The 12,836-nt window shown below is 47.6% G+C and overlaps 1 protein-coding gene across 1 annotated transcript in view; it reads left to right on the top strand.

Moving 5' to 3' along the window:
* LOC310746094 (EH domain-containing protein 3) overlaps window positions 1-12,836 on the top strand; it is a 32,446-nt gene that overhangs the window by 1,708 nt on the left and 17,902 nt on the right. The gene's annotated exons all lie outside the window — the stretch shown is intronic.

Here is a 12,836-nt window from a genome sequence, read left to right as displayed (position 1 = left end):
GGTATACAGGACCGAGGCCGTTTAGGGCTTTCAAGGTCAGCACCAACACTTTGAATTGTGCTTGGAAACGTACTGGGAGCCAATGAAGATCTTTCTCGTGGGGGGGGGGATAAGTTACCTGTCGCCTGTATTGGCAGGAGGGGTGTGTGCCTGCATGAAAATTGCCCTGGTGGGTGCGTATTTCAGTTCAGAGTACGATGGTTGTAAGGCGCTTCTGGAGTTTTTGTAGTGGGCAAGAGATATAAATTTAATACACTTAATCTCTTTAATTCCTTTTTGTGCTCTCCTCTTCTGACTTAGATTTTGGAGTTAGGAGACTTTCAGCTTGTGCTATCCATTGATTTCTTTCCCAAAATGCTGGCTTTCTTGCCGGTTGGACCAGCCTCTTAAACACCTGCCTGGTGAAACACAAGGCAGATCTACATCTTGTATTTAAAGCACCTTCAATGCACATATAAAGTACATGTCATTGCCCAACGAATCCTGGGAATTCTAGTTTCTCACCCCGGAGCTACAATTCCCAACACCCGTATCAAACCACAATTCCCAGGACTATTTGGGGGCAAGCCATGTGCTATGAAGGTGCTTTAAATGTATGTTTTGGATCTGCCTGTGGAAGGCAGATCCAAAGTGCATAAATCACCGTATTTTACGAAGTGCATAAATCACCGTATTTTTTGCTCCATAAAATGCACTTTTTTCCTCCTAAAAAGTAAGGGGAAATGTCTGTGCGTCTTATGGAGTGAATGCGTGGTTCCTGGAGCCGAATTGCCCAGGGGCGAAAAGCAGATCATGCCTTTTTTTTTAGAAAGAGGGAAGGGGGTGTTGAAACAAAGCTGCTGAGCAGCTGAACGGCAAGCGATCGGGGAGGGAGATAAGGGACTCTAGAGATAAAGGAGGCTGCCTGGGAGGGGGGAGGTAAAAGCACATGGATCCTCAGGATTTTTGCACTGGGTCACCCCAAATTCACCAGATCACATAGCATGACCGTGGCTACAGCCTGCACAAAAAAATCACGCATCCACTGTTTCGTGGGGCCGCAATGGTGCAAAAACGTGGTTACAAAGCACGGATCCACATGGATTCTCAGGATTTTTGCATTGGGCTACCCCAAACTCACTGTCAAATCCCATATCATGTTTGTAGCCACAGCATGAACCACAAAAATCATGCACCCACTGTTTCGTTCAGAATTCCCCCCCCCCTCCTCTAAAAACTAGGTGCGTCTTATGGTCAGGTGCGTCTTATGGAGCGAAATGTACGGTAATATGTGCTGGCTATCAGAACATTGGCAACCATACCAGGAAATAATTTGCCATGATTCTTTTCTGGGGGAAACTGTGCTCTTGGCCTTTGTATACAATCCTATGTTGAAAAATTGCGAGATCACTGGAGCCTGTGAAAACCTTTGTGGGTCTTTGTGGTGAAAATTAGCATGAATGGGCACGTATGACATACCAAGACCGTAGCTTGCTGACCTTTTAAAAAAGTGGCAAAATATTATGGGACTCCTGAAGGAGAAGAAAATCCAGGAGGGTTAGTCCGTTGCAGGAGAAATAACAAAACGACTTGTGGCATCTTGAAGCCTCACAGATTTTATTATGGAGTAAACTTTAATGATAATCTTTAAGCTGCCACAGCAAGACTGTTTTCCCTGGGAGCAAAGTTTGCGACTGATGGCGTTCAAGGCAAGGGGTTGTCTCATGTTCACACAGCAAGTGGTGTTTACATGAGAGCAGCCTCTGGAATGCTGAGTGCACAGATTCTGAGAAAATTATGGGCTGCTAGTATGCTTAGATCACGTCTTCCCGAGTTGGAGGATATTTTGGAGGAGAGAGAGAGGGTGGGGGAGAGATTTTAGGTGCCTTAGCTGGGTGCATAGCAATTGTTCGGTGGTCCCTGGAGATTCGAAAAACGCTTTTCAGGCTTCTCTCAAGCGGTACCCATAAACTTGCAGGTGCAGAAGAACAAAGATGGTCCATTTTGAAGAAGTGGAGGCCTAAAAACGGGGTCTGGGCAGTCATTGCACCCACTTACCGTATTTTTTGCCCTATAGGACGCACTTTTCCCCCTCCAAAAATTGAGGGGAAATGTGTGTGCGTCCTATGGAGCGAATGCAGGCTCTTTGGCTTCAGCGATAGCAACGCAAAGCCTCCGAAGCGCAGAGGGAGCACTCCCTCCGTGCTCCAAAGGCTTCGCGTTGCTTTCGCTGAAGCCTGGAGAGTGAGAGGCGTTGGTGTGCACCGACCCCTCTCGCTCTCCAGGCTTCAGGAATAGCCGTGCGCAGCCCCTTCGGCTGCACGGGGCTATGGCCGCTGGCTGCTTTGGCTTGTGCCATAGCTGCGCGCAACCCCTCCGGCAGGGAGAGGTTGCGCGCATCCTGTACGCTGCTCTTTGGGGCTGTGGGGAAAATAACTTTTTTCCCCTCCTAAAAACTAGGTGCGCCCTATGGTCCGGTGCGCCCTATGGAGCGAAAAATACGGTATCTACCTGTGTCACCGTGAGATGGTTCAGGCTTAGTTCTCACTGAGTTGGTAAGGCTGCGTCTGGGTTTCACCACGTCAGACCACAGGTGGGGTCTCGTACAACTGAAATAGCCAGACATAGGCTTTTACCCTCTTGCTGAAAACTAGGCGTAGGGTCAGGGTTTGACCCGTGGAACCTTTCCTGAGGCTGGATCAGAAGATGGAGCAAGCTTGTTTTCTCCTGCTCTGGAGGGTAGGAGTCGAACCCATGGCTTCGAGTTACAAGAAAGCAGATTGCGTCTAAGCGTCAGGAAGAACTTTCTGATGGTAAGAGCTGTTCGAAAGAGGAAAGGACTCCCTCGGGAAGTTGGGGACTCTCCTTCCTTGGAGGTTTTTAAGCAGAGGTTGGATGCTTTAGCTGAGATCCTGATCCTGAATGGGGTAACTGTGCATGCTCTAGTTATCTCCCGCTTGGACTACTGCAATGCGCTCTTTGTGGGGCTACCTTTGAAGGTGACTTGGAAGCTACAACTAATCCAGAATGCGGCAGCCAGACTGGTGACTGGGGGCGGCCGCCGAGACCACAAAACACCGGTCTTGAAAGGCCTACATTGGCTCCCAGTATGTTTCCGAGCACAATTCAAAGTGTTGGTGCTGACCTTGAAAGCCCTAAATGGCCTCGGTCCAGTATACGTGAAGGAGCGTCTCCACCCCCATCGCTCAGCCCAGACACTGAGGTCCAGCTCCGAGGGCCTTCTGGCGGTTCCCTCATTGCAAGAAGCAAAGTTACAGGGAACCAGGCCAGAGGGCCTTCTCAGTAGTGGTGCCCGCCCTGTGGAACGCCCTCCCATCAGATGTCAAAGAGATAAACAACTACCTGACATTCAGAAGACATCTGAAGGCAGCCCTGTTCAGGGAAGTTTCTAATGTGTGACATTTTAGTGTATTTTTGGTCTTCGTTGGAAGCCGCCCAGAGTGGCTGGGGAAACCCAGCCAGATGGGTGGGGTACAAATAATAAATTATTATTATTATTATTATTATTATTATTATTATTATTATTAATTCCTGCATTACCGGGGCTGGACTTGGATGACCCTACAATTCTATGGTTCTAGATCGAATCCATAGGAACAAAGGAAGCTGTCTTCTCCAAGTGGAGTTCTTCCTAGTATTGGAGGTGGTTTGCCTCTGAACACAAATTGCAACAGCTGGAAAACAGCTTATGAGTTTTCCCCATAGGTTAGCTGCGTCAGGCACAGAATGCGAATCCAGATTGGCCTTTGGCTTGATCCTGCGGCCGGGTTCTTCCTACAGTGCGATCATGGAAGGAATCAAATGTATCTGACCTTTTTCTTTGTCCAGTGCATCTTCCAATGGGGAAGATTTTTCCAGATATTATAGCCGGTTGTTATTTGTTCAATTTATTACTCAGGGGTTTTCTTTCTTTCTTTTTGCCACTGCAATTAAAAGTGGCTTACAATACGTTAAGCAAGAAACCAACCAACCAACCAACCAATAAGCGTTCAAATATATAAATGGAAAAGGCGATTCTCTTTAAAAACAATGCACCCAAACTAAATTAAAACATCCCACCCATGCGAAAAGGCTGTAGATAATTAAAATGATGAATGTCTCATGTGACACATGTCTATACCGTCTGAATTTTTCCCATAATAGTATGCATAATAAGGCCCTTAGACTTTTACTGATACTGGTGTCTCTCTTCTGGATTAGTGAAAATACAGCACCGCTATAAAACTAAACTCCTGGGCTGAATTACGTAGCTTCTAAGAGCGATTTTACAGCGGGAGTGGCTGACTTGTAAAACCACCCTGTGATCCTTGGATGAAGGGAGGTATATCAATTTAATAAGTAATACAAACTAATAATAGTAGTAGTAGTAGTAAAAGGTAAAGGGACCCCTGACCATTAGGTCCAGTCGTGGCCGAGGGAGCCGGCATACAGCTTCCGGGTCATGTGGCCAGCGGGACTAAGTCGCTTCTGGCGAACCAGAGCAGTGTACGTAAACGCTGTTTACCTTCCCGCCGGAGCGGTACCTATTTATCTACTTGCACCCGGGGGTGCTTTCGAACTGCTAGGTTGGCAGGAGCTGGGACCGAGCAACAGGAGCTCATTCCGTCGCGGGGATTCAAACCGCCGACCTTCTGATCGGCAAGTCCTAGGCTCTGTGGTTTAACCCACAGCGCCACCTGCGTCAGTAGAATTGTAGATAGATGTTAATAAAGTTGTAGACAATGAAGTTGTAGACAGGGTGCCGGCGTTTTGCACCAGTTTCGCCCTGGCAGTCCAAGTAATCCAGAGGCCACTGTTCGTCCCCAATGCGGCCCTTTAACTGGGGCTCGCAGGTAGCCCACTCCCAAGATATTTTTCCGGGCTTCTTCAGTGATCTAATCTCAAAGCCTTGATACATATATTGATATTCAATCTTATAGAGAATACTGTTTCTTGGCTTAAGCTTAAGAGACTGATTTGCATCTCTTGGTATTGTGAATAACACTGAACTTACCTTTTGTTGGTATCTTCATGAACTTCTCTAAAAGACTGAGTTAAGCATTTGAAAAATCTAATGAAACCAGACATTATAAGTTCATTTTAGGCTGGGTAGTTCGCAAGTCTCTGCGGCTTTGTTTAATGTTTTGTACTTAACTCTTTTTATGGCATGAGAGCTAGGTCTGCTGACCCCAGACTGGGACTGGGCAAAGGCAGGAGTTTGGAGAGGACCCTGGGGGCTGTGGCTCAGTGGTTAGAGCATCTGGCTTTGCATGCAAAAACTCCTAGCTTCAGTCCCCAACCTCTCGCAGTTTGACTTGGAATGCCCCCTGTCCGAAACCCTGAAGAGCTGCCCGTCAGTGCAGACAATATTAAGCGAGATGGACCTGACTCTGGATGAAGCCAATTCCTATGTTCCTGCTGTGAGATTGTGGGGAGCAGATTCTCCCCCCATAACCTCCTGCCAGTCACTCATTACTTGGAGGGAGAGAAACTCAAGTGTGTGTACAGACAGCGAGAACCCACGGGGAGGTAATAAAATCTCCAGTACCTGGTGACTGTTGACCTTGAGAGGTCCTGGAATTTTTTACCTGCGCTGGTCTTTCGGAAACCTAATCGCTTGCGTGCAAGAGCCAAGTACAGAATGACCAAGCAGTTCAGCTGACTGCTTTTTCTTTTAAAAAACAAAACAGGTGCAAATCTTTTCCAGCCAGAAAATAGCATGTTCCAGGATGGCGGATATTTTTAAGGAGGGCTTAATATTTTGGGGGGTGGGGGACGGGACTGTGTGTAAAACATGGGGGTGAAGAGAGAAACAGTGCAAGTAAAACTATTATTTTCCTGATTCCATTTTAAATTTGGCTATCCCACCCTCCCTTGCAATAAATTGTTGTTGTTGTTGTTTAGTCGTTTAGTCGTGTCCGCCTATTCGTGACCCCCTGGACCAGAGCACACCAGGCACTCCTGTCTTCCACTGCCTCCCGCAGTTCGGTCAAACTCATGCTGGTAGCTTCGAGAACACTGTCCAACCATCTTGTCCTCTGTCGTCCCCTTCTCCTTGTGCCCTCCATCTTTCCCAACATCAGGGAAGTCTTCCAGGGAGTCTTTTCCAGGGAGTCTTCTCTTCTCATGAGGTGGCCGAAGTCTTGGAGCCTCAGCTTCAGGATCTGTCCTTCCAGTGAGCATTCAGGGCTGATTTCCTTCAGAATGGAGAGGTTTGATCTTCTTGCAGCCCAAGGGACTCTCAAGAGTCTCCTCCAGCACCAGAATTCAAAAGCATCCATTCTTCGGCGATCAGCCTTCTTTATGGTCCAGCTCTCACTTCCATACATCACCACTGGGAAAACCATAGCTTTAACTATACGGACCTTTGTTGGCAAGGTGATGTCTCTGCTTTTTAAGATGCTGTTTAGGTTTGTCATTGCTTTTCTCCGAAGAAACAGGCGTCTTTTAATTTCGTGGCTGCTGTCACCATCTGCAGTGATCATGGAGCCCAAGAAAGTAAAATCTCTCACTGCCTCCATTTCTTTCCCTTCTCTTTGCCAGGAGGTGATGGGACCAGTGGCCATGATCTTCGTTTTTTTTGATGTTGAGCTATTTGTTGAGCAGCTATTTACCTTGTTATTAAATGTAGCCTGTTCCTGTTCAAAACTATTTTATCAAGAGGGTCCTTTAGCCAATTGCGTTGTGCGTTGATCCTCTGTCTTTCTTTCAGGTAGAGTCTGTCCTCTTATTCCAAATACAATAGCAAAGAGATAGGCGGCCTTTTTAAATACTAAGAAGGGCTTTGGGAACCACAATTCAGAGGGACCAGAGTGACTCCATCTATGCTGTTTATTGAGGGCCTACTGAATAATGGGATCATTGTGCATTTTAATCGCACACAGACCTGACGGACTTTTCTTAAATGCAGAAATCGTAATGGATATCAGCAGCTGGATGCATTTGGAGACAATGGGTCTGCTGAATCTCAGCTTAGATGCTCCATTCCCTGCGTAGAATTGCAGAGCTGGAAGAGAGACCACAGGGATCAGACTTGGGTCATAGTCGAGAGGCTTAAATGGAATTGCCCGATAGTTGAAGCTAGATCGGGGAAGGCTGGCCGGGAGGTTTTCGAAACGGGGAAGGAAGGAGGCATACTGTGCTGAAGGTCGATGAAGCAAGATGTTTGTGTCCGTCTCGTTCTGCCGGTGTGCAACTCTGCCGCCCAAGGAGGTGTCGCAACTCCGCGGCGAAGCATTCGCTGCGTGCGCAGAGGGTCCCAGCTTGAGTCTCGCCTGCCTGAAGCCCTGGAGCGCTGCTGCCAGTCCGTGCAAACAGTGTTGAGCTTAATAATAATAATAATAATATAATTTATTATTTATACCCCCGCCCATCTGGCTGGGTTTATCCAGCCACTCTGGGCGGCTTCCAACAGAAGATTAAAATACAGTGGTACCTCGGGTTACATACGCTTCAGGTTACAGACTCCGCTAACCCAGAAATATTACCTCGGGTTAAGAACTTTGCTTCAGGATGAGAACAGAAATTGTGCGGCAGCAGCAGGAGGCCCCATTAGCTAAAGTGGTACTTCAGGTTAAGAACAGTTTCAGGTTAAGAACAGACCTCCAGAATGAATTAAGTTCTTAACCCGAGGTACCACTGTACAATAACCTATTAAACATTAAAAGCTTCCCTAAACAGGGCTGCCTTCAGATGTCTTCTAAAAGTCTGGTAGTTGTTGTTCTCTTTGACATCTGTTGGGAGGGTGTTCCACAGGGCAGGTGCCACCACTGAGAAGGCCCTCTGCCTGGTTCCCCGTAACATTGCTTCTCGCAGCGAGGGAACCACCAGAAGGCCCTCGGAGCTGGACCTCCGTGTCCGGGCAGAACGATGGAGGTGGAGACGCTCCTTCAGGTATACTGGACCGAGGCCATTTAGGGCTTTCAAGGTCAGCACCCACACTTTGAATTGTGCTCGGAAACTGGGAGCCAGTGTAGGTCTTCCAAGACCGGTGTTATATGGTCTTGGCGGCCGCTCCCAGTCCCCAGTCTAGCTGCCGCATTCTGGATTAGTTGTAGTTTCCGGATCACCTTCAAAGGTAGCCCCACATAGAGCGCGTTGCAGTAGTCCAAGCGGGAGATAACCAGAGCATGCACCACTCTGGCGAGACAGTCCATGGGCAGGGAGGGTCTCAGCCTGCGTACCAGATGGACCCAGTGTCCTGATTCTGTAAAAGGCATCTTCCTATGTTAACCGAGGGGTTGTGTCTCGTGTGGGGCACAGATGGCAGAAGGGGATAGTCATGGAGTCATAGAGCTGAGTGGGACCCCGAGGGTCATCCATCACAACCCCCTGCGATGCAGGAATCCTATCCACAGCTGTCCCTGGGTGGACTTGATCCACCAGCCCCCTCTGGTTAACAGCCAGACGCATGGATGCACAGCGCCACGGTCCAGCTGGATGTCGCTGTGCTTTGCTATAGTTCCTGTGACGAGTTGCTGTGGTTTGAGCCTGTGACCCCTCCTGATAATAAAATAAACACAGCTGTCCCCAGGAGATCTGGCTGCCAGCACAGGCCTCTCTGGGCCCAGTCTCTCCCTTTATTTTATTTGTTCAAAGCCTTTTGTATCCTGCTCTTCAGCCGGAAAGGCTCTGCGAGCAGTTTGCAGACCGGCAAAAGAAGCCCAGCCCCAGCTTGTAATCCAGAAAGGACGCGACACAAAAGGAAAAGGGGATGGCGAGGGAAGAAGAAACAAGCAGACTCAAGGCGCCAAAATTCTTAACCTTGCGAGATTCTCGTAAATAACCGGTGTGGTGCAAAAACAGGCTGCTTGCGGTTGAGAAACAGGCCTTGGCAGGCCTCTAGAAATAGCTTGGCAGTGACTCCACCCTGGAAGCAGCACCTGGAATTGACCATTCAAGGTGAGGCCTTGGCTGAACACGCTGGGGCTGATGGGAGTTGTAGTTCCAAACACCTGGAGGGTGCCATGCTGGCAAAAAACTGCCCTAGCCCTAGAGCCCTGAAAGCTCTTGCACTGCTCTCCTCCTAGACACTTTCTTTTAGTTTGGCCAGTGTAAACACACTCCTTTCCCTGGGCGTATCGATCCCGTCAGGTTGAAAAAAGTACTGTATTTTTTGCTCTATAAGGCTCACTTTTTCCCTCCTAATAAGTAAGGGGAAATGTGTGTACGTCTTATGGAGCGAATGCAGGCTGCGCAGCTATCCCAGAAACCAGAACAGCAAGAGGGATGGCTGCTTTCACTGCGCAGCGATCCCTCTTGCTGTTCTGGCTTCTGGGATTCAGAATTTTTTTCCCCTTGTTTTCCTCCTCCAAAAACTAGGTGCGTCTTATGGTCTGGTGCGTCTTATAGAGCGAAAGATACGGTATTTCTATTGGTTTACATAGAAAGCTTTCTTCCCTCTGTCTGTCCCACAACATCTCAGCCTTCTGGAGGTGCCTGCTTGGGGATCCTTGGATCTGGAATATTTTCGCACACCAACAACACATCCTGTGTTGTTTTATCTGCACAGTTGTAATGAATTTCTGGAACCAAAAAGTCGCATTGAAAATACACGACTCTTGAGCTCTATTTTGGCCCGAAAACGGCAACTTAGGGATTCTGTTTTGGCGACTGTAACCTCGGTTTAAGGAGCCATTTGGCACCTAACTTATATACCTCAGGTTACAGACGCTTCGGGTTACAGACGATTCAGGTTACAGACTCTGCTAACCCAGAAATAGTACCTTGGGTTAAGAACTTTGCCTCAGGATGAGAACAGAAATTGTGCGGCAGCGGAAGGCCCCATTAGCTATAGTGGTACCTCAGGTTAAGAACAGTTTCAGGTTAAGAACGGACCTCCGGAACGAATTAAGTTCTTAACCCGAGGTACCACTGTATATAACACTGAACTGATGATCGTTGGCCATGCAGCAGCACTTTTAACCAGTTCCAAATTGAGGTGGGGACCCTGGAGCCTGGAGTGGGGGTCAAATGTGGCCCTTCTGTTCTCTCTTTCTGGCCCTTGAGATCCTCCCCGGGCCGCCCCCCTTCCTCAGCCACGCCTTCCCTGACTTATTTCTGCTGGATGTGTTTGCTTGAACTCTGAGACTGCCTCTTCTTCACCTGGTTGGAGAGATGAGTGTTCGACTGTATTTTAGGGTTACCAGACGTCCCCATTTCCCAGGGACAGTCCCCGGATCTGCGAATAAATCCCCGGACAAATTCCATCCCCGGAATGTCCCCGGATTTCATCTAATGTCCCCGGAAAATGCAGGCTCTTTTATATATATAATTTTTATTAACTTTCCAATAAAAACAAATTTATAACACAATTAAACATTAGGAACTCATCACACGTCTTTTTTCTTTTAGGCTTCCATCAACATGTCTGATAATTTCCCGTAGTTATTACATATCTTCACATTTCTTAATTTATATTGCACTATGAATATCTTATCTTACCATGTTATTTAAACAATATTTCTACCAAACCTTCTTACAGAGCTTCTTGGAAACTTACAAACGTTACATCATTATCACAAATATTTTTAATATATTCTGTAAAATTATTCCAGTCCTCAGTGAATCTTTGGTCCTGTCGGTTGCGAATCCTCCCTGTTAATCTGTCCAGTTCTGCGTAATCCATTAATTTCGTTCTCCATTCTTCAATTGTGGGCGTTTCTTCTTGTTTCCATTTCTGGGCCAGAAGAGTTCTAGCTGCTGTTACTGCAGACAAAAATACTTTCTGATCCTTCCTTTTTATCTCACCACCTAGAATTCCTAATAGGAATGCTTCTGGTTTTTTAACAAATGTATATTTCAATATTTTCTTTATCTCATTATATATCGTTTCCCAGAAGCACTTCATTTTTTTACATTCCCACCACATGTGATAAAATGTTCCTTCTTTCTCCTTACATTTCCAACATTTATTACTCACTTTATACATCTTACTTAATTTGACTGGTGTTTATATACCATCGATATATCATTTTCATAACATTTTCTTTAATTGTGGTGCACCAGAAAATGCAGTCTCAGCAGCCCGGAGCAGTTGGCTCTGGCTGGCTTCAGGAGTTGCTTGGAAGTCCCCATATGATGGTGGTGCAGGGGCTCCAAGATGCCGCTTCTGGGCTGCCTCCACCTTCCCTGAGCCCAGCAACTAAGCTGTGAAGGGAGGCTTCAGGCTGCCTATCAGAGCTTGCGTGCAAGCAGGAAGGGGCAGGGATCTCTCAGTTAGGCAACGGGAAGCCTCGCTTCCCAGCTGAGGGATCCCCCCCCCCCCGCTTGCACGCAAGTAGGAGTGGGATTGGGGCTGCTCTGATGTGAAGCGAGGCATTGCGCCGCCCGAGCCTTGCTACTGCCGCAGCTCTTGGCCCTCCTTCTCCGCCTTCCATGCCTGACCCACTGCACACTGCTCCCCCACCACCACCGAAGAACCCACAACTCAGGGGCTGCTCAGGCTCATGGAGAAAGGAGATAGAAGCCTTCGAGGAAGGGGAAATGTGGCGGTTGAGGTCAAGGCAGCGGCCGCCCCTCTGCCACCGCCATCGCTGCAACATCAACGTCCAGAACGTAGTATTTATTCACCGTATTTTCCGCTCTATAAGACGCACCAGACCATAAGACGCACCTAGTTTTTGGAGGAGGAAAATACGGGGGAAAAATATTCTGAATCCCAGAAGCCAGAACAGCAAGAGGGATCACTGTGCAGTGAAAGCAGCAATCCCTCTTGCTGTTCCTGGCTTCTGGGATAGCTGCGCAGCCTGCATTCGCGCCATAAGACGCACACACATTTCCCCTTACTTTTTAGGAGAGAAAAAGTGAGTCTTATAGAGCAAAAAGTACGGTATTTAATTTAAAGTGTCCCCAGATTCATTGAAAAAAATCTGGTAACCTTACTGTATGTGGCCCTTTGGCTGCATATGTTTTCTCGCTGGCTGGTCTAAAACAGTCTTCACGGGCAGACCCGCGTAGAGTGCATTGCAGTAGTCTAACCTGGAAGTTGCCTGTTTCGTTTGACCAGGCTGAATTCAAAGCACCTTCTGTCGTCACCACTGCCTATAACAGTACGCAGAATATTAACTTGCCGGCATGTGATTCTTCCACCGGTTGCGAGTACATCCTGTTTTCACTGCTATGTTTTCTAAGCCTTTACACTGGTATAGATTGTGGCTCACAAGAAATTCCTTGTCTCTCTCTTTCTGCGCCCCCCCCCTTCAGCCATCACCCTAGTACAATGAAATCCTTGTTCTTTTGAGATCTTGGGTACAAATTGCTCAGGTTTCCTTGGGTAAGGGGTGTAAATGATACTGTCCAGGTGTGTTTTTTCCGCATAGGCTGCCTGCAGGTTTTGTATTTTGTGCATCAAGTGTCCAGCTTTCGCTCATATTTCCTGGTCCACTTATCCTGGGGGCTTGGGAAGGGGGTTTTGGCGCTGTGTACGACAGCATGTCGTTGATGCAAAAATAGTTCATTGCTGGTGGATAGCCCTAGGGCCAGATTTAGGTTTGATGAGGCCCTAAGCTACCGAAGGTGATGGGGCCCTATATATGTCCAGCTGTCCTTTGTCAACAACAAATTGTCGCTGTTTTTTGTATTACGGTGGTACCTCAGGTTACATACGCTTCAGGTTACAGACTCTGCTAACCCAGAAATAGTACCTCGGGTTAAGAACTTTGCTTCAGGATGAGAACAGAAATCGTGCTCCGGCAGGGCAGCGGGAGGCCCCATTAGCTAAAGTGGTGCTTCAGGTTAAAGAACAGTTTCAGGTTAAGAACAGACCTCCGGAACGAATTAAGTACTTAACCCGAGGTACCACTGTACATGAAATCAATCAGTAGCCATAAGATTCATACCCTTAGCTGCCTAATCAT

The sequence above is a fragment of the Podarcis filfolensis genome (genome assembly GCF_964270895.1).
Source record: "Podarcis filfolensis genome assembly, chromosome: 12".
NCBI lineage: Eukaryota > Metazoa > Chordata > Lepidosauria > Squamata > Lacertidae > Podarcis > Podarcis filfolensis.
Note: the sequence above shows the minus strand (reverse complement) of the source record. Positions and strands in the feature narration are given on the sequence as shown.